Raw genomic sequence first — 20,958 nt, 5'->3', positions numbered from 1 at the left:
TGTGTGAGGCAGTGGCTCTGACTCTAAAGAAGCAGATGATCTAAGGAAAGGAAGAGCTTCCCTCTAAAACCAGAGACTGCATGCAATGCAAATGACCCGTGTGCAGCTGCCTCTGGCAGGCAGCCACCCGCCTCCAAAGAATAAAGTCAGAGCAACAATTCACTCCTGAACCCTGAAGCTTAGTGACTTCAAACAAGAAAAAAGAAAAGTGACATGCTTTTTTCCCCCTTTCCCGAGTGAACTCATCCTTTCCCCAAATTGTGCTGATGACCTCATCATCTGCAGCTGTGTGCTCCAAGCTCTCTCACCCCTCAATCCCTGGGGATCACATCTGGTGTGGAGCCTTGGTACCTGGGGCTACAACATCTGGAGATGACCGCCTTTACATGTGGGGTGTTTTGTAACCACCTTTTACTCTGTTTGATGCAGCCAAGGGGAAGGGAAATCTTCAGCATCTTTTTCTTGGGAGATAGCCCTCTCGTCTTTGTACAGTAAGGATTTGCAGGGACAGTGATGTCAGGGTTAGTGTTTCAGGTACCTTTTCATTTTTCACCTTTACATTCATGAGTGACTGTTGGTCTAACCTGAGAAATGATATTGGTCTCTTTGAACCAATCCTGCTTGTGTTTGTTTGATGGTCTGGCTTTTTGTTTATGTCCTCACTGACAAAGTTAATGTTATTGTTAATATGGATATGAAAAATCACCCCAATTATGGCCTGGCTCGGCTCATGCCTATAATCCCAGAACTTTGGGAGGCCAAGGTGGGCAGATCACTTGAGGCCAGGAGTTCAAGACCAGCTTGGCCAACACGGTGAAACCCTGTCTCTACAAAAAATACAAAAATTAGCTGGGCATGGTGGTGCATGCCTGTAGTGTCAGCTACTCCGGAGGGTGAGGTGGGCAGTATCACCTTATCCTGGGAGGTCAAGGCTGCAGTGAGCTGTGATTGTGCCACTACATTCCAGCCACTACATAACAGAGTGAGACCCAGTCTCAAAAAAAAAAAAGAAAAAATACATCATCCCAATTAGCAGAATTAAATGGGCTTTAGAGACTACAATGGTAAAAATCACCCCAAACTATTTATATCTATGGGAAAACATACACATTTAGGAAGGGGACTCTTTTACTATTGTGAGAATATACATTGATCCAACTAAGTTTGGAAAACAATTTGGCAATCCTATCTATATAAAGGAACTTAAAAATGCTCATATACTTTCATTCAGAAATTTCATTTCTAGAAATCTCTTATCCAAGTAATACAGAAATTCTAAACTATAGTATGAGATCTTCATTCCAGTATTATTTACGCTTTACTGCAATAAAACAAAAACAATCCCCCCATCACATAAAACAGAGTCAACCTAATCCAGTGTTCAACATTAGAAGAAGGGCTGTGTAAATTATGTTACATCCATACAATGGAATGTTATGTAGTCATTAAAAATGAAAATTATGCAATGCCTTGTTTATATAATGCTATAAAATATCAGAATATAAACATGATTTCTACTTTATACAAGGCATATATGCACAGACAAAGGAATTGAAAGAATATATATATAAATTCCACAAGTGTTGTTTTTAGGAGGGGATGATGTTACTATTATTTGTTTTTTTATGCATTTTCATGTTTTCAACTTTTCCACAGTGAGCTTGCTTTACTTTTATACTTAGGAAAATAAAGTTATTTTAAAAGGCGGGAAAATGCAAATCCTTTGCACGCCTCCTTGGCAGAATGTAATGAATTATTATCCTATGGGCTATAAACTAAAGTGGTGTATTAGCTAGGCCTGACATAAGAAAATGGCAAACTGTAGGGGAGTTTATATTTAATTCTAGCTGATTGTTATTATGAGAAAATATAAATGGCTCAGAGCCACTGAATCTGATTTTTCTAGAGAAGTCCTAAATCCAGATTTTAAAGTGGAATCCACTAATTTTTAAATAAAGGCAATAAATTCACATTAAAAAAATCAATTACATATGTTGGGCAAGCAAAATATCCAGCCTATGTGGCATTATTTTGAAACTCACTAGTTAGAGAATGCAAGTGCAGTCCTGTGGAGAGAGTCACCAGCCTTGGGGGCTGCCAGGCATTTCACTTCACTTCATTACTCTTAATAATGCTGCAGTGAAAGCCTTCTACTTTTTTCTTTTCACAGCTAGGCAAGTATCTCCCTAAGGAAAACTGTAAAATGATGGATTTCAGATTCAAAGATTACATTGATTTTTTTATACATATTGTCAAATAGTGTTCCAGCAAGTTCAAATGTATTACTTCCATTAACTGTTCATGATAGCCCTTGTTTTCCACATTCTCATAAGTATAGAGTTTGGTCAAGCTTTGTCATAGATGAAGGTTTATATCAAATTATATTTATATTTGCTTAATGCTATTAAACAGATATTGTATGTTTATTGACCTTTGGTATTTCTTCTTTTATTAATTGCCTGTTCATATTTTTTGCCCATTTTTAAGTTGTCACTGACTTTTTCTTATGGTTTTATATAACCTTTTTTTGTATACTATGGACAGTAACTATCATATGAATTAAGTGTAAAAAATTTTTTTTGTCTTTTAATCTTCTATAATGGGTAAGATTTTTGTTATTTTAATGTCTGCCATGAGACTATTTTAAGTGGGAAATTAATTTTGCTTCAGAGAATATCTTGAGGAGTCACTTAGATGATAAAGAGTGAGGGATCAGTTCGTCAGGAAACTGTGAAGCAAAGGGCTAGCCAAACTCATGGGCAGGCTGCAAAACATTAAATGGAAGACACACTAATGAGAGAGAAAAGTAGGAGATTTTTGCAATACATATAATTGATAAAGGATTAGTATTGAGTATGTATATGAATAACTTACAAAAAAATTGAGAGAGAAAGGCAGACAACCAATTTAAAAAACAGACAAAAGATTTAGACAGACACTTCACAAAAGAAGAAATCCAAATGGTCAATAAATACAAAAAAATTTCCTAAAATCTAATGAGTAATCAGATAAATATAAATTAAAATATAAAATATAAAATATAAATATAAAATAAAAATATAAAATAAAAACACACTTGGGTGTTTGCTGATGCCAAATGTTTTTGAAGATGTGGAATATCAGAAATTCTCCTAAATCACTGATTGGACTATAAATGCCTAGTGTAGGGACACAGAAAACTGTGTGTATAAATAATAGTTATTATATTAAGGTATATATACAGTCATATACATTGAAGCATTGTCTATAATTTCCCCTAACTGGAAACAATGCAAATAGCCATCAACAGTAAAATAGATGAATAATTGTAATATGAAAACTATACAGCTGTGAACATAAATATATTAAAGTTACATGTTCCAGCATGGACAAATCTCATCAACATGAGCTGGGGAAGAAAACTGAGACAAAAAGAACATATCCAATATTCCATTAATAAAAAGTTCAAAAAGAAACTAACTTATATGGTTTACAGATGTATACCTAGGTAATAAAACTATAAGGAAAAACACGAATGTAATTACTAGCAATCTTAGAATATTATTTATTTCTAGCAGATGGAGTAGTGGTTGTGATGGGAAAAGATGTAGTGTGTGTGTGTGCGTGCGTGGGTGTGTGTGTGTGTCTGTCTGTGTGTGTTTCCTAAAATGTCAATGGTGCTGTTTTACTTGACCTAGGTGTTTTCTATTTTTCTGCATTTAATAATCAAATAGAAATGTGGAGAGTTAGAAAAAGTAGAGAAATGAGAGGATGTGAAGAAAAGTGAGAGACAGGGATAGAAAAAGTAGAGAAATGAGAGGATGTGAAGAAAAGTGAGAGACAGGGATAGAAAAAGTAGAGAAATGAGAGGATGTGAAAAAGAGTGAGAGATGGGGATAGACAACATGGCAAGATACTAAAGCCTGCAGAAAAATATTGTTAATAATATATTCCAAGTGGTGGGCTATACAAAGGAGTTCTTAGGATAAAGCTATCTGATATTCAATTTGATATTGTTGGCATATGTCTTCACATTCTAAACCTTCAATAAACTCTGTTAAATAAATATTTTGAATGAGATTTTAGGAAAATCAAAGAAAAGTAACCAAGCTATGAATTAATTTAGAACAAGGATTTTTTGAGAAAGGTGAGGAGTGGCCATGAGCATGTGAGCCCCTGAATGTGTACAGTAATTTTGGAGAGGGGATGAAGAGTACCAAAGGATCTGGAATCGGGCTTCAGTCAAATGGATTTAAGTCTCCAAAGAATAGTGCCTTACCTGATGCCCACAGATATTGGTCTATGGCAGTATTTTCTCTTCTTTCTTCCATACAGAAGTCTAAGACTTATAGGTAATCAGATTTATTGGTCTTTATTCTTTGATTTCTGGTTTTCATGACATGCTTAAAAGACATTTTATCATGTTTGAGCATCTAAATCTTTGATTTGTCCAGAGTTCTACTTAGTGGAAAGATGGAAGGAGTGCTTACTTTTGTTTTCCCAAAAAAAAAAAACAGCTCAATCTTTTTCTCTGATAATTTGAAATACCTCATTTAACCATGTGTTAAATTTTCATATTTACACACACTCTGTCCTATTCCATTGATTATATTCCTGTGCTACTTCTATTTGATTACTATAATTCTTTGATAAATTTCAAAGTCTGATAGGGAAAGTCTTCCTTGTCAGTATTTTCTTGGCATTGCCCCTTTGATTATTCTTTCAACCCATAGGATCATTTTGCCAGATTTAAAAACAAAACAAAACAAAAACCCTGTTGGGACTTCTGTAGATAAGTCATTGAATTTACAGATAACTTTCAGTAGCAACACAGAATATTCTGTTTAAGAACTTAGTGTCTCTAATTATTCAGTTATTTTTTGTATGTCTCTCTATTGGGTTATAATTTTAAAAATCAACATCCTAAATATCATCTTTAAACTATCCTGTTTATCAGTTTCAGCATCCAGTATTAATTTTAGAACCTATATTGATAGACATTTGCTTATATATTAAAAGACCAACTACATTTCATTAGGGGATGTCAGTTGGGTGTTAAAATACATTACATATATTAAAAATAAATTATATATAATTTCTATTTAAGGGAAAGTCTTCCCAGATTCTGGCACTGGGTTGATAATCTTTCTTTTGGGTGGTGTGAGCTTTCAAGTTTTCTTGCTTTTCTTCCTCACAGAAATTTTAAAGGGAAGCTGGGAGAATACCCCAAGAAACTCTAGCCAGGTACCATTTTAAAGCAGAAGTCTGTTCGCTGACTAATAAATAACAAAATTTCAGGGCATAATTTATGTGCCTTAATGCTACTCAGGGTTACAAATCCAATTTGTACTTTATTTCAAACCCATTCCTGTCACCTTAATTGATACATGCATCCAATATTTTGAATGTAGATGATTTCAAGGTATACTCAATATCAAGGCATATGGACTGTTCTACCACCTGTTATTGTTTCTTTTCACCAAAAGAAACTAGAGCAGGGATCTTGCCACTTTTATTTAATTCTGACTTTAGCCCTCTTATGATAATCAAATGTCAATTGCCCAAGATTAGGGATGGAAAAGCACTATACTGTGTGTCAGGGGTTTCTTCAAATAAAAGATCGGGTAATTTATATTTTTAATATAAGTGATTTAGAGCCTGAGGCTTTGATCTAATTAAGTAGAGAATCAAATTAGCTGGAGATTAAATGAAGATAGAATGAGGGGAAGTCTTGCTGGCTCTTGAGTTTTCTAAGAAAGGCTCTTTGCAGTGCAGTGGTTCTCAACCTTGGCTGCATGTTGGAATTACTCAAGGAGCTTCAAAAAAATACTGATGCCCAGGCCCCAGGCCCAGAGATTTCAGTGCAGTTTGCCTGATGAGCAGCCCCAGTATCAGGAATTTAAAAGTCTTCCCAACTGATTCTATAATAATATGCAGCTGAGGTTAATAATGACCTAGTTCTTAATCCCAATTGAACTAAGTGCCACCTGGCGGCTGGTTTAAAAATATAGATTCCAGGGCTCTATCTGGATCCCTTCTGATACAATGGACTGAAGTAGGCTCTAGGAATCCGCATTTCTAATAAGTGTCCATGTGATTCTGATGTAAATGATTCCTCCTCCATAAGATGTATCTGACTGTAGTCACCTCTCTCCCCATCCACCTTTAACTCAGCTCTCAGAATATCTTTCTTAAATATATGTATCTTCCCAATTTAAAACATTCACTGGCTGCCCCTTGTCTACAAAATAGTCTTTAGTGCAGCTTTCCAGGCCTCCCCAGCCCCAGCCTTTTTCCATCTTCTTGGCCTTCTCACCCACTTCATCCCAATCTTTGTCTACCATGCTCATTGCATCCTTTCCTGATTAACTTCTGGCTTCTTTTAGAGTCTTTGCTTGAGCAGTTACCTCTGACTTCATAGACCTTTCCTATCTTCAACCACCTAATCCTGCTCTTCTAGCAGCTAGAATTCCAACACTTCCGTGAAAATTTGTTTGGTCTTTTAAAATTAGGATATTCACACTTTCCTCCACATGCCTATTGCAATTGATCTGCACCTCTCCCTTATTTGCTTTAGTTTGGTTGGACCTGAGCTGCGGAAAGTTGAGTTCATCTTACCCCTCTGTGCATAGCATCTTATCTTCATTGGTCAATGCCAGGATCCTCTAATACATTTGAACTGTTCATAAACATGTGTGTACCCTCCTAAAATAAGACATGCTGCCTCAAGTGTAGTTGGTTTTGTGCTGGAAACCGCACTCTTTTTTCACTTCAGATTTGTTTTATGATCTATCCACACAACTAAAATTAAATCAAATTCATTGCATCTACCCACTGCATAGCATCCCTTAGAGGGCACTCACCACCCCATTTCACTCTTCTGTTCCCTTCTTAATGGATATCTAGTTTGCCCTGAATTCTCTACTGCCACAAGGAGGCCACACTGAATATTCTCTTAGGTGGCCCCTGGTGGATCCATATGATAATTTTTTTAGATATATGCCAGAGACTGTAATTACCTGGCCATAGGGAATAAACTCTCTTAGTTTCTCCAGATACTGTTGGAATGCTTTCTGGACTAGCTGTGCAGTTACACCTCACTTCTGGTCTTAGGCACTCACCTCCTATAGTGTACTTATCCCTGGTGAGGATTATGGTCCCATAAATCATGCTGGCATGGGAAGGCACCATTTATGAACTCATTTATAGGAAAAAGTGAATCAGGATCTTGAAGTTGCATGTGATTGTGCAAAACCCTTTGAGATATTTTTATGTCCACAGAAACAGTAAGTATATAAACTACATACTTACTAAGGAGATCATCAATGATATTTTATAGGCTAAAAGCAATAATAGATGTTTTTATGAGTGGAAGTAAGAGATCCAAAGGTCTTGTCTGTCCTGCAAAAAAAAAAAAAAAAAAAAAGGTCCAGAAAACATGGTGATTACACTTGATTAGGCCAATTTTATGACCCTAAGTGACTCAAGAGCACTTTATCTGAGATTTTTGCTGCAGGGGAAACAATATTTCAAAGTCAATTCACAAATATTGAAATTTTAGAGACAGGAAGAATGTTAGTGTGGAAATTGCTGTTAGAGAGTAAGCTCCTTGAGAAGAGCATGGAAAAATATTTGTGTACAGTTAACACTTTTGGAGAACTTATTATGTACCAAGTGCTGTACTAAACAATGTATAAACATTATCTAATCTTCACTAATCCTGTGAAATAGGTACCATTTTTGTCATCCCTTTTTAAGGATGAAAACACTCAGAGAATTTAAGTAATTTTCCCAAAGTCATACAATTGCTAAGTATCAAAGCCAGAATTTAAATCTAGGGGTTTTTTTAATTTTTATTTTTTAATTCCAGATTTCAAGCTCATGATTAATACAGAAAAAGCACAGGTTTGGAGTCCAACAGACCAGGTTCAAATTCTTGATTTATCCATAGCTTACTAGTTATATGATGCTGGGAGAAATTATTTAACCTTTCTGAGCCTCGCTTTTCTCTATACAATGGGGCTAGTAGGAGTATATTCTCCAGAGAGTTACGAGTATAAATGAGCACAATATATGATGTATATTAGGTGCTTAGTAAATGTTACTTCCCTTATTACATCGCTTCTTACCAGCTTCTAGCATAGGTTAGATATTTATATGTTTATTGAAAAACATAATAGATGATTAAAAATTTTTAATTATTATCTGAAGTTTCACCTTTATTAATTTGGTAGGGCAAAGATCGGAGAGAGGTAGGAGGATGGGCCCTAAAAGGATTGACTTGACAAGCCAGAGGAAAACCTAAGCTATTTTGCAGTTTCCCTGAAGACTGCCCTGGCATAGTTCCTTCTAAGCGTAGTCAATGAGTTACCTGACTTATCTCCAGAAATGGAGAAACAAAGATACCAGCAGAGCAACCACATACAGGCTCATTTTGCCTCTTTCGCCAGGGTTCATGCAGGGAGTGTTGTGGGTTCACACAGCTATGAACCAATGCAAACTCTCCCAGGGAACCGCTGGAGAGGAAATTAATTAACCCCTGCCATGGCTTCCCAGTGGGGTGCCGGGAATTAAGCTGTCATTCCTCCTGGATGCTTGGATCAGCCCCACTCTGGCTGTCTTAGAGTCTGAATGAATAGCCCATCTCCCCTCCCCTCCCAGCACCCTTAGACTGAGAATGCTGCTCCAGGCAGGTAAGATGGGCATTCCCTTTCAGAGGCAGAATTGTGCAGTCACTGCCACTTGTTTCTAGGGCTGGAAACTTAGGAGAAACCTCTTCCAGGGGGATCATAATCACAAATCCGTAGCTAAAGTAATGCGATTTGCAGAGACCTTGAGAAAGTAGCTTTAGCTGTGGACACCAAGGAAACTGCTCAGCATTTGGGATTCTCTGGCATCTAGACCATTGTTAGCTCTCCAAAGGGAGGCTCATGCCATGTGAAATTCAAAGCTGTTGAGAGCTCCACTTTTAATGAGATCTTTCAAAGGGGATAGCTCAAATAGTCCTTAAGAATCATAATGTCAGGTGGATTTCATGGTCTAGACAGATCTGACATTGCCCACTCCCCACACTTTTTTTCTTTAAGATTTCTTCCATAAACCAACAATAACAAAAAAATAAAGTTCTTATGGGAAGGTATTGATGTATTAATAGAAGCTACTGGTTTTCAGCATTGATGGCCTCAGGGACTTTCACTACCCAGTTATGATAACTGGCTTTCCCCACCAAGCCTCCAGAGCTCCCAGCAGTCGATTTATCAACACAGGATGACAACTTCATTGTTGTTCTCTGGAAACTCTGGCTCTTAAGAACTACTTGGGGGTTTAGGCTAGAAAGATGCCTTTGGGAGAGCATTCTTGTGTGGAGTAGTAAATCTGCTTAAAAAACACTGGATCTTTTGAAAATTGAGATCAAACCAACTTCTTGCTTTTCCCAACCAACGTCCCCAAGGAAGCATGTTTTTTCCTGGAACTCTCTAAGAGCCAATCAACTGGGAAAAAAAAAAAAAAGAAAAAACTCACCCGAATTTCTGGCAGTCTAGAACTGTGGGAGTTTAGCTGGGGTAACCCAGATATTATAACAGCTTGTGTAAACAAAGGAACTCACATTAATATGAATAACTCAGATTTCCTACTTGTATTAATTTCCCAATGCTGCTGTAACAAATTACTACAAATTTGGTAGCTTAAAACAGCACACATTTTTCCTCTTACATTTCTGGAGGCTGGAAGCCTACCATCAGTTTTACTGGGCTACAATCCATGTGCCAGCAGGACTGGTTCCTTTAGGCAGCTCTAGGGAGCATCTGCTTCCTTGCTTTTTCCAGTTTCTAGAGGCCATCTTCATTCCTTGGCTCATGGCTTCTTCTCCCATCATCCTAGCTCCTGCTTCTGTTGTCATTTCCCCAACGCACCTGACTCTGACCCTTCTGCCTCCCTCTTGTAAGGACCATTGTGACTACATTAAGCCCACCAAGATCATTTCAGGCTATTCTCCCCGTTTCAAAATCCTTAATAAAATTTGCAAGTCCTTTTCACCATATACATAAATGTAAAGTAACACTCACAGATTTTGAGAATTAGAATGTGGATGTAGCTGGGGAGCCATTATTCTGCCTACCACACTACTCTTGCTCTCATTTGCTGATGCAGGACCTTTGGCTCCTGCAATGATCCCTAAAGTGTTGCTTGGAGTTCCTAATGGGTGCCCCGACCCACCCCATTTGTTCACAGCAGACTCCCTCTTGTTAAGGCTGGCCCACTCCTCAGAAAGTGAGCTAAGGAAGCCTCATGATGGCACCCAAGATGGGAACTCCAAAGAAACCAGGGGTCCACTGTCCAGCAGCACTGGATCCCAGGAAGAGAAGTGGAGAGTGTCCTCTGATTTGGGGATGCACCTTGTCGCATGGACATTGTTTGTAGCAGAAATTCTACAAGGCCTCCCTTGAAAAGAGCTTCTGACTCTAACCCTCTTCTGACAGGGATAGAAAACCAATCCAAGAGGCCAGGTGGGGATCAGGACACAGGCATGATGCCAAATTCAGCCCTATGATGTGCCAGGTACTGTGCTATTGTTGGGGCTTCAGGGATGAAAGACAGTCCCACTTCCTGAGGATCTGCACAGTCTACCTGTTAAGGCAGCCTTTCTGCATTTTCATGAGCAGAGGAATCATGTGGGATCTTGATAAAATTAAAATTTTGATTCAATGGGTCTGAGGTGGGCATAGAGATTCTGCATTTCTAACACTTTGAGTAGCAAGGGTCTAGGGGAGACTGACCATAAACAGATGATTAATTATGGTGTGGTCTGAGAAGTGCATTGCCACAAGATGCTCAGATGTCATGGGCACAAAGGAATGCACCTAGCTAAGAGTGGGAGAAGGAGAGGGAATGACTCCTAGAGGAAATGACCCCGGGACAGAGTCTTCAACTTTGAATGAAAGTTTTCCAGGTAAAGAATTGGAGAGAAAGTATGCAGGGAGACAGAGCAGCATGAACAAAGAGATTTGGAGAGAGGAAAGTTCTAGAACTGCAAGAGTTGAAGCATGACTGCAGCTGAGAGCTGAAGAATAGAGGAAGGGCATGAGATGAGGCTGTTGAGGTAGGCAAAGTGAGTCTGATCATTCAGGACTTTGTACTCCAGGCTCAGAAGTTTGGACTTGGTTGAGTAAGCAATGGGGGGTCAGGAAAAGGAGAAAATAGAGGCAGAGAATTCTCTCTTTTACTATCTGTTCTGAAAAGTGTCCACCAAGTTTTCACTGGAAAATTACTGAGTAATTAAATGAATGATAAAAAAACTTTGTTTTTAAAAAGTAGGTCTTATATAGAACCTATGGGCATATCAAAACAATGCCATATTTGAGGTCAGCCAAGATGTGTTCCATTATAGAATGGTGCTAGGGGCCAAGCCAGGTTCTGACACCACTGGAAATAAGCCTGGGTGCCTGGATGGGATGGGATGGGGATGGGGGAGAACAGGACCAGCTCTGCTGGCTCATGAGACAGAGAGCACTGTCTCCAGGCCTTGCTTTCATACTGCTTTCCCTCAAAATGCCTTTTCTAGTCTAGTCAGCATATTACTTTTAAAAATCTTTGTAGAGATGCCATTTTTGGAGAGTGTGCATAGGGACAGGACTCAGAACTTGATCCGCATGCTCCACTCCCACCCACACCCCTGCCTAAAGGTCAGAATGAAGTTGTAGAAACAGGCACGGATGTAGTTGCTAAAGGAAAATTATAATCTGGAGGGTAAAGATGCCCAAGATGAATAAGAATGTCTCTTGTTGATTAAATACTCTGTGCCAGGCTTTGTACTAGGACTTTAAAATATATCATCACATTTAATCCTATATAATTTGAGGAGATAGGCATTATTTTTCCTCTTTTTTTTTCAGATGAGAAAACCAAGGCCTAAAGATATATTTTCATTTCCCAAGGAGGTGCGGTTGGAGATTGTAAAAATTAGGATTTGAACTTGGGAATGCTTAACCATAAAGCTGACTCTACAAAATCACCTGAATCAACAGCAAAAGTAGGTTGTAGTTCAGGTAGGTAGCTGGCAAAGGATGAGTTCAATGTGTTGGAGTAGGGAGGTAGTCCAGGCAAAGTGGTTGAGAATCTGGGAGTAGCCATCCATGTGGCTCCAGGAAGACAGATGGTGAAGAGAGAGTCCGTACCAGGGAGGTAAGCCAGCCAGTAAGCAGGGCCCCAGTTAGAATATCTCAGTCAGAATGGTCAGAAGAGACACTACAGAGATAAGTGTTCAGAGATAAGCAGGTTAAACAGGATAGAGGCACAGGGAAATGGACTGGGGCAAAAATCTATTTATTTGAATATGGCACTAGGTAGAGATGAGCCTCAGGAACAAGGTAGACATCAAATTTTCAAGACTGGTCAAATGGTCAGGGGCCATTGGAGCTCCTAAAGAGTCCCCCCGACTACCCTATGTGCTCACAGTGGACTCATTATTCTTAAGGCCGGCCCCCTCCTCAGAAAGTGAGCTAAGGAAGCCTCATAATGGCACCCAAGACAGAACTCCAAGGCTCCTAAACAATACATGTATCTTAATTGACCACTGGGTGTAAGCCCCAAGAGGCCAGGAACCAGTTTTCTTCCAATCACAAAAGCGAAGCAAACTGAGACCTTGGAGAGGGCCTGGCACACAGCTGGAGCTCAGTACATCTCAGGTAAATAAATGCCTGAGTGTGGGGGTGCCTGTTTTTCCATTTAAGCTTCATTTTGCAATCAAATCTAGCTTTTTATCCCCTTCCCTACCTGGCTTCCAGTCTCTACAAACTTTAGAGTGCTTAAGAGTCACCTTGGGGACTATTTTAAAATGCAAATTATCAGGACCCCCTTCAGTAGATCTGAGGTTGGGGGCTGAGTAATGTTTTTTCTTTTCTTTTCTTTTCTTTTTTTCAGATGGAGTCTCGCTCTGTCTCCCAGGCTGGAGTGCAGTGGCGCAACCTCGGCTCACTGCAAACTCTGCTTCCTGGGTTCACACCATTCTCCTGCCTCAGCCTCCCGAGTAGCTGGGACTACAGGTGCGCACACCCACGCCCAGCTAATTTTTTGTGTTTTTAGTAGAGACGGGGTTTCACCGTGTTAGCCAGGATGGTCTAGATCTCCTGACCTCGTGATCTGCCCACCTCGGCCTCCCAAAGTGCTGGGATTATAGGCGTGAGCCACGATGCCTGGCCTGTTTTTTCTTTTTTTAAAATTTATTTATATTAACAAATAATATTGTATATATTTATTGTGTACAATATGATGTTTTGAAATATGGATGCATTGTGGAATGTCCTAATCAAGCTAATTAACATATGCATTACCTCCCATACTTTTTGTGTGGTGAGAACACTTAGTAATTTTTAAGAATACGATACACAGTAAACTATAGTCATCATGTTGCATAATAGATCTCTTGAACTTATTCCTGCTCTCTAAATACAATTTTGTATCCTTTGACCAATATCTCCCCAACATCCCTCCCTGCTCAACCCAGAAAACTACCATTCTACTCTGTGCTTGCGTAAGTTCAGCTTTTTTAGATTTCATATATAAGTGAGATCGTGGAGTATTTGTTTGTCCGTGCCTGACTTATTTCACTTAGCATAATGTCCTCCAGATATATCCATGTTGTTGCAAATGACAAGATTTCCTTCTCTTTTAAGGTTGGATAATATTTTATGTGTATATATGCCACATTTTTTCAATCCATTCATCTGTGATGGACACTAGGTTGATTCCATGTCTTAACTGTCATGAATAACACTGCAGTGAACATGAGAGTGCGGTTATCTGTTTGACATACTGATTTCATTTCCTTTGGATATATACTCAGCAGTGAGATTGCTGGATCACATATGGTAGTTCTATTTTTGATTTTTTGAGGAACCTCCATACTGTTTTCCATATGGCTGTACTAGTTTACATTCCCGTCAGCCTATGCAAGGGCTTCCTTTCCTTCACAACCTCACCAGCACTTGTTATCTTTTGTGTTTTTTTGTTATGTTTTGTTTTGTTTTTGTTGTTTTTTTTGTTTGTTTGAGATGGAGTCTCGCTCTGTTGCCAGGGTGGAGTGCAGTGGCGTGATCTCAGCTCACTGTGACCTCCACCTCCTGAGTTCAAGTGATTCTTCTGCCTCAGCCTCCCAAGTAGCTGGGATTACAGGGGCCCACCACCACACCAGCTAATTTTTGTAATTTTAGTAGAGACAGGGTTTCACCATGCTGGCCAGGATGGTCTCTATTCTCTTGACCTTGTGGTCTGCCCGCCTCAGCCTCCAAAAGTGCTGGGATTAACAGGTGTGAGCCACTGCACCCAGCCTATCTTTTGTTTTTTTGACAATAGTCATTCAAACAGGTATGAGGTAATATCTCATTGTAGTTTTAATTTCCATTTCCCTGATAATTAATGTGGCTGAGCATTTTTTCATGAATCTGTTGGCCATTTGTATGTCTCCTTTTGAGAACTGTCTATTCAGGTTCTTTGTCTGTTTTTAAATTGGGTTATTTGTTTTCTTATCATTGAGTAGTTTGAGTTCCTTACATATTTTGCATATTAACCCCTTATCAGATGTATGGTTTGCAAATATTTTCTCCCATTCTGTAATTTTATTTCTCCTAATCACTCTGTTGATTGTTTTCTTCACCATGTAGAAGTTTTTGAGTTTGATGGGGCTGAGTACTTTCTAATTAGCACCAGTGAAATTCTGATGCAGGTGATACAAGGTTTGCATTTATTGAAAACCATTGATCTACACTCTTCTGAACCTTATAATCTGGGGCGACTTGACCCTTTCCCTCTCTCCCTCTAGGCCTACCTCTAGCTCTCAAGATCAGTCCTGACCATAGATATGTCTTGAGTCTATGCTTTCATCCCCCAAATGATTCCATCCTCTGAAGCCTCTTCCATCCTCTGCTCATCTAAAAGTTACCCATTCTTCAAGGCCCAGAGCAAGTGCATATCCTGCATGAACCTGTTCTTGCTAACATTAGCTCTGAGGTTGGGCAACTCTACAAGTTGCTAAAAGTATTCCCTAAAAAGAAGCTTCTGTTGTCAAGTATGTTTAGGAAATAATTGTTATTCAAAGTTAAGCAGGTTCCTTTTCTGCTGTCTTCTCAGAGCCACCAACATGCTAGTAAACAATATAGTTTAGTTGCCAGTAAGCAGCTCTCCAAAGGAACATGGCTGTGTTTCTGTAGAAAGCAGTTTTGAGGACATCCTGCTTCACTCTGCACTCATCACAACTTCTCTGATCTTCTTTCTTATATTTATGATCCATAATACAAAATAGGACACCTACTTATATTATGGTTAATCTTCTCTTTCCAGCCGTGCCAAACACTCTCTGAGGTCAGGAATCAACTATTATACTTAGTTCTCCCCACACCTGTCTTTGGGATGATTACACAATCAGAGCTCACTAAATGCTCCCGTGAAGACAGAATTCCTTTTCCCAAGTCCAGCTATGAGCCACTAAGGTAGATCTAGATTTTAGGTTCAGTTAAAAACTGTGGTCTCCCCAGGGGGTGTTTCTTCTAAGAGACTTTTTAACACATGAGAGTTAAAAAAAATGCTGCCTTATCTTTTTGCAGAGAGGACTGAACTATTAAACTCTTACAAATCAACTTTAAAAGGAATAGTTGCCTCTTAAAGGAATCTTAGAACATTCAGACAAGTAAAAAGATTGTGGCCCAATATATACCTATTGTTACCATTTTGGTTCTTATCATGAAGTTTTATTTTCTGCCTCTATATTTATACATGAATGTGAATTCATTTCTTTTCTACCATGCTTCTTTTTTTTTTTTATCATACTTTAAGTTCTGGGGTACATGTGTACAACGTGCAGGTTTGTTACATAGGTATACATGTGCCTGTTGGTTTGCTGCACCCATCAACTCGTCATTTACATTAGGTATTTCTCCTAATGCTATCCCTCCACCAGCACCCCCGCCCCTGACAGGCCCTGGTGTGTGATGATCCCCTCCCTGTGTCCGTGTGTTCTCATTGTTCAACTCCCACTTATGGGTGAGAACATGCAGGGTTTGGTTTCCTGTCCTTGTGATAGTTTGCTGAGAATGATGATTTCCAGCTTCATCCATGTTCCTGCAAAGGACATGAATTTATCATTTTTATGGTTGCATAGTATTCCATGGTGTATATGTGCCACATTTTCTTTATCTAGTCTATTATTGATGGACATTTAGGTTGGTTCCAAGTCTTTGCTATTGTGAATAGTACCACAATAAACATATGTGTGCATGTGTCTTTATAGTAGCATGATTTATAATCCTTTGGGTATATGCCCAGTAATGGGATGGCTGGGTCAAATGGTATTTCTAGTTCTAGATCCTTGAGGAATCACTCGAGGAATCACTGTTTTCCACAATGGTTGAACTAATTTACACTTCCACCAACAGTGTAAAAGCGTTCCTATTTAACCACATCCTCTCCAGCATCTGTTGTTTCCTGACTTTTTAATGATTGCCATTCTGACTGCTGTGAGATAATATCTCATTGTGGTTTTGATTTGCATTTCTCTAATGACCAGTGATGATGAGCATTTTTTCATATGTCTGTTGGCTACATAAATGTCTTCTTTTGATAAGTGTCTGTTCATATCCTTTGCTCATTTTTTGATGGGGTTTTTTCTTGTAAATGTGTTTGAGTTCATTGTAGATTCTGGATATTAGCCCTTTGTCAGATGGATAGATGGCAAAATTTTTCTCCCATTCTATAGTTTGCCTGTTAATTCTGCTGATAGTTTATTTTGCTGTGCAGAAGCTCTTTAGTTTAATTCGATCCCATTTGTCAATTCTGGCTTTTGTTGCCATTGCCTTTGGTGTTTTAGTCATGAAGTCTTTGCCCATGCCTATGTCCTAAATGGTATTGCCTAGGTTTTCTTCTAGAATTTTTATGGTTTTAGGTCTTACATTTAAGTCTTTAATCCATCTTGAGTCAATTTTTGTATAAGGTGTAAGGAAGGGATCCAGTGTCAGCTTTCTACACACGGTAGCCAATTTTCCCAGCATGATTTATTAAATAGGCAATCCTTTCCCCATTGCTTGTTTTTGTCAGGTTTGTCAAAGATCGGATGGTTGTAGATGTGTGGTGTTATTTATGAGGCCTCTGTTCTGTTCCATTGGTCTATATCCCTGTTTTGGTACCAGTACCATGCTGTTTTGGTGACTGTAGCCCTGTAGTATAGTTTGAAGTCATCTACCACACTTCTTTATGTTTCCACCAGAGCAGGATGACAGTGCTGGTGGACTTTAAAATACATCATCACGTGTAGACCTATATGATTTGATGATATAGGCATTATTTTTTCTTTTTTTTTTCAGATGAGAAAACTAAGGCTTAGAGAGATATTTTTATTTCCCAAGGACGTATGGCTGGAGATTGTAAGAACTAGGATTTGAACTTGAGACTAGTTAACTACGAAGCTATTAGTCAGTATCCCTAACAATCTGGGCTCCAATTTGGTACCTGGAGTTTTCTCTCAAATGCCAAGAATTTTTCTGCATGGGCTGTCTCTGAGGACAATTTCTTTTTGACATGAACATGTGCTGAAGGTGGCAGGAGGGGCTCATGACCAAAGAGAGCTGCCAAAGAGGTGCCCTGCTCTCAAGAAGGTGTCAGTGTCAGAAAGGACGGAGCCCACTGTGAGCTTAGTTCAGGGCAAGAAAGAGAAACGGGGAAGAAACAGTTCACTTTTAGTGGCAAGCTGTGCTATTACAAGAAAATTAAGAGAAAGCAAAGCTCTAAACTTCCCATTTGTCTTCTCTTCTGTGTTAAGGAATATTATCTTTAAACTGAAGAGGAGCAAACCTACATGGCTTAGAGGTTTGTGTGTTTCCCTTGATGTAGGAAAAGCACAGGTTAGTTGAGGAGTGAACCAGATAGTGAAACTTACGCCCAAGTCTTTAGGCTCTAATTATTAATGTATCAGGAAACTTAAAAGAATTATAAATGTGATCATTGAACCATGCTAATAATCTCCATGGAATTATTAAGAACGGGAGACATGCCAAAAAGTCCTTGTTTTCAAAAGTAATAGGAAAGACAAAGGATTTCTGAAACTTCCCTTGGAAAAATTTTTGGATGAATTTTTAAAAATGGATGGTTTATAAGTACTTGAAAAGTTAAATGGAGATCACTGGAAGTCAACATGAGTTTATTACAAAGACGTGTAACAAACACACCATTTCTTTCTTAAAATAATGAGATTTAAATAAGACATCCATTTATTAAGAGATAATAACCAATATCTACATGGTGATTAATATTTATAAAATATATAACCTCAGTTGATCATAATAGCAAGTCTTGAATCAGATGTTATTAGTAAATTTGACCCTCACTTTACAAACAAGAAAACTTTTAAAAAAAGAAATCATAGAGGAGTTAAGTAAATTTTTATAATCTTCCTAGTAAATTGTGGAATTTAAAGAGAGATTTTCTAACTCCACAGCCTACACTTGTTTATTATACCACACTCTATCTAGATTTTGTGTATGTTGATTTTAGCCAGGCAATGGCCAAAATCTTTATTGATGTCCTCATGGGACATCTGGAACACAATGGGTGACTGTAAATATACTGTGTTGGTTACTGGTTGAACCAGTATAACCAGTGGATATTGATTTGTGGTTTAATGTCATCTTAGGAAAAATTTTTGGTCATGAGTATGCCAAACTCCCTTTTGTGCAGTTCTGTTTAATAATTTTTAGCAATATTTAGAGAGAAATAGAAGCAATATGTTTATCAGGTAATACTAGCACACTCTGCAATTCAAAATGTAACTGTTTTCTTTGTCTATATTTGAATTTAGTTTTGCATTTAACCCTCAGTCTGCCCTAGAGCATATAGTCTATTCTACTCCATTTTGTTATGCTGGTTTTTTTCTAGTCAATTTCAATGTTATTATCTCAGTCTCAATCTATTCACTTTGGCATAAAGCAGAGTCTTTGAAGACTTCCTCTTCCCTTTCCTTCTTCCTTTCTTTGGGAAGACATCTGTGCACAGAGGGAGGCTTTCAAAAACAACATCGTGGTTCCAGGAGGAGGGCTCCCTAGCTTCAGTGTCCTTGTCCAGTCTCTGCTGGTGATGAAATGGGTCCCATCTGGCCTTTGGGCATGGACCAGCAACTGCTGATGTTTGAATATTTTATCACTGCCTTCAGTCATGATGATCTCATGTTCTGGGCCACCTGTCCATACACCAGGACATTTCATTCCCTTTTTTCTCTGATTGGGGCATGTGGGACTTCTCATTCTCTAGTGTGCTTTGGTCAAGCTATGGGGTATGGTGTGCACTACCTCAGAACTCTTGCCCTGAAGACATCCCATGGTTCTGTACTGAAGGGCAATATGCCTGAGTGGTTGTTTTCCAGAGAAGCAAGTCACAGTCCCCTAGGGCCCCAAGAGTCGTCTTCCACTTACTCAAGATTTCTACAATCTTCTCTTCCAGCTGCCCCCGACCTTCAGTTTCTAAATCGAGATATTAGAAAACCTGGTGGGAAATGAGGGGATGGAGGGGGTCACAGTAATTCTCTTTACCTAGCTAGAGGTCTGCCATATGCAAGGGAATTTTTCAAACTCTTTGAAGAAGATTCCCCAAGTGATTGAAGTGTGATTTTGGACACAGGTCTTTCTGAGCCCAAGCTGGTCTTATGGAGTCATAGTAGTATGGTGCTCAGTAAAGGGTAGTTATTCTGAGCATCCTCCTAGGTATGTGGCTTGAGAGTATACCTGTTGACTCACTTGGGTTTTCTTTAAAAATTCTAAATATATCAATGTGCTAGAGGACTAAGTTGTACTTGACACATCTCCTGGCACTTATATAAAAGAGTCCTAGAAGCACAGGCAGTTTCTCTTTTATGAGACATGTACTAAAAAGGTAGAGGCAGGGGTCAATGCCAGCCAGGCTAGGTGAGCTCTGTTAAGTTTATCCTCTGGGCATTAAGTCTATTCCTCCTTATCAGCAGTTTTTCATATTTAGTTTGCTGTTTCACAAACGATGGCAGCAGACAAGTGAGTTCCTGAGGGGTGAGGTAGGGGAAGGTGGAGAAAGGAAACCCACAGCTAGCATTTGTCTCATTAAAATCTGTCAAAGTCAGAGGAACAGAAGGCAGCAAGGAGTTAAAATCAGATGTCAGTAGCTTTCAGAATATGTTGACATGTGGGGGAGCAAACTGTAGTGACAGTGTGCCCTTCAGCTGCCTTGGCTCTCAGCTGGTAATAATAAAGCCCTTTGCACACTGCACTGGGGAGGCAGACAGCAGTCTAGCACCCGAGGACAGGAGGTGCAAAGGACAGTAACAGCTGATAGGTTATAGGACCTTACCATGACTTACTGTCTTTTAAGAAACATTTTCTCTTGCTGAAATTGGATTAGGAAAGCTAGTGTGATTTTGTTTGTGAGAAGTACTGTGAAGATGGGTTCGCTCTGAACAGTTTAGATCATTAACCTTTTTACCTGTACTTGTAAGGCTGAAAATATTTACACTTATATTAAAGGAACAAACTGAACCTTATCAATCCAGACTCTACAGTTAATAGCAGATGCTGTAAATGATAGAGTCATTTACTTAGAATGATGAGGTTGAATATTGACTTGAATGAAAGTATTATTGTATAGTATAAAAAAGTAAGGAGGCAGATAGATAGGGGTTCACATCTTGGCTCTCCACTTACTGAGTGTGTCCCCTCGGCAATCTCTGTAATTTCTCAGTGACTCAGTTTTCCTCATCTTCAAAAGAGAGATGCTTATTTCTTGCTTTCAAAGTTATTGTGAACGTTTACATAATAGTGTAAATAGTACAATAGTATACTCTATGTGGTGTAGTCAACACTCAATAAATACTAGTTTTCTTGTCTTGCATGTTTTCTTTATATTTTAGAATCTATTTAATCCGCTTATATTTTAGAATCTATTTATTTAATTTCTTGCTCACCCATAGCTTAAAAG

The sequence above is a fragment of the Nomascus leucogenys genome, chromosome 1a, assembly GCF_006542625.1.
Source record: "Nomascus leucogenys isolate Asia chromosome 1a, Asia_NLE_v1, whole genome shotgun sequence".
NCBI classification, from domain to species: Eukaryota; Metazoa; Chordata; class Mammalia; order Primates; family Hylobatidae; genus Nomascus; species Nomascus leucogenys.
This window is presented reverse-complemented; position numbering follows the sequence as displayed.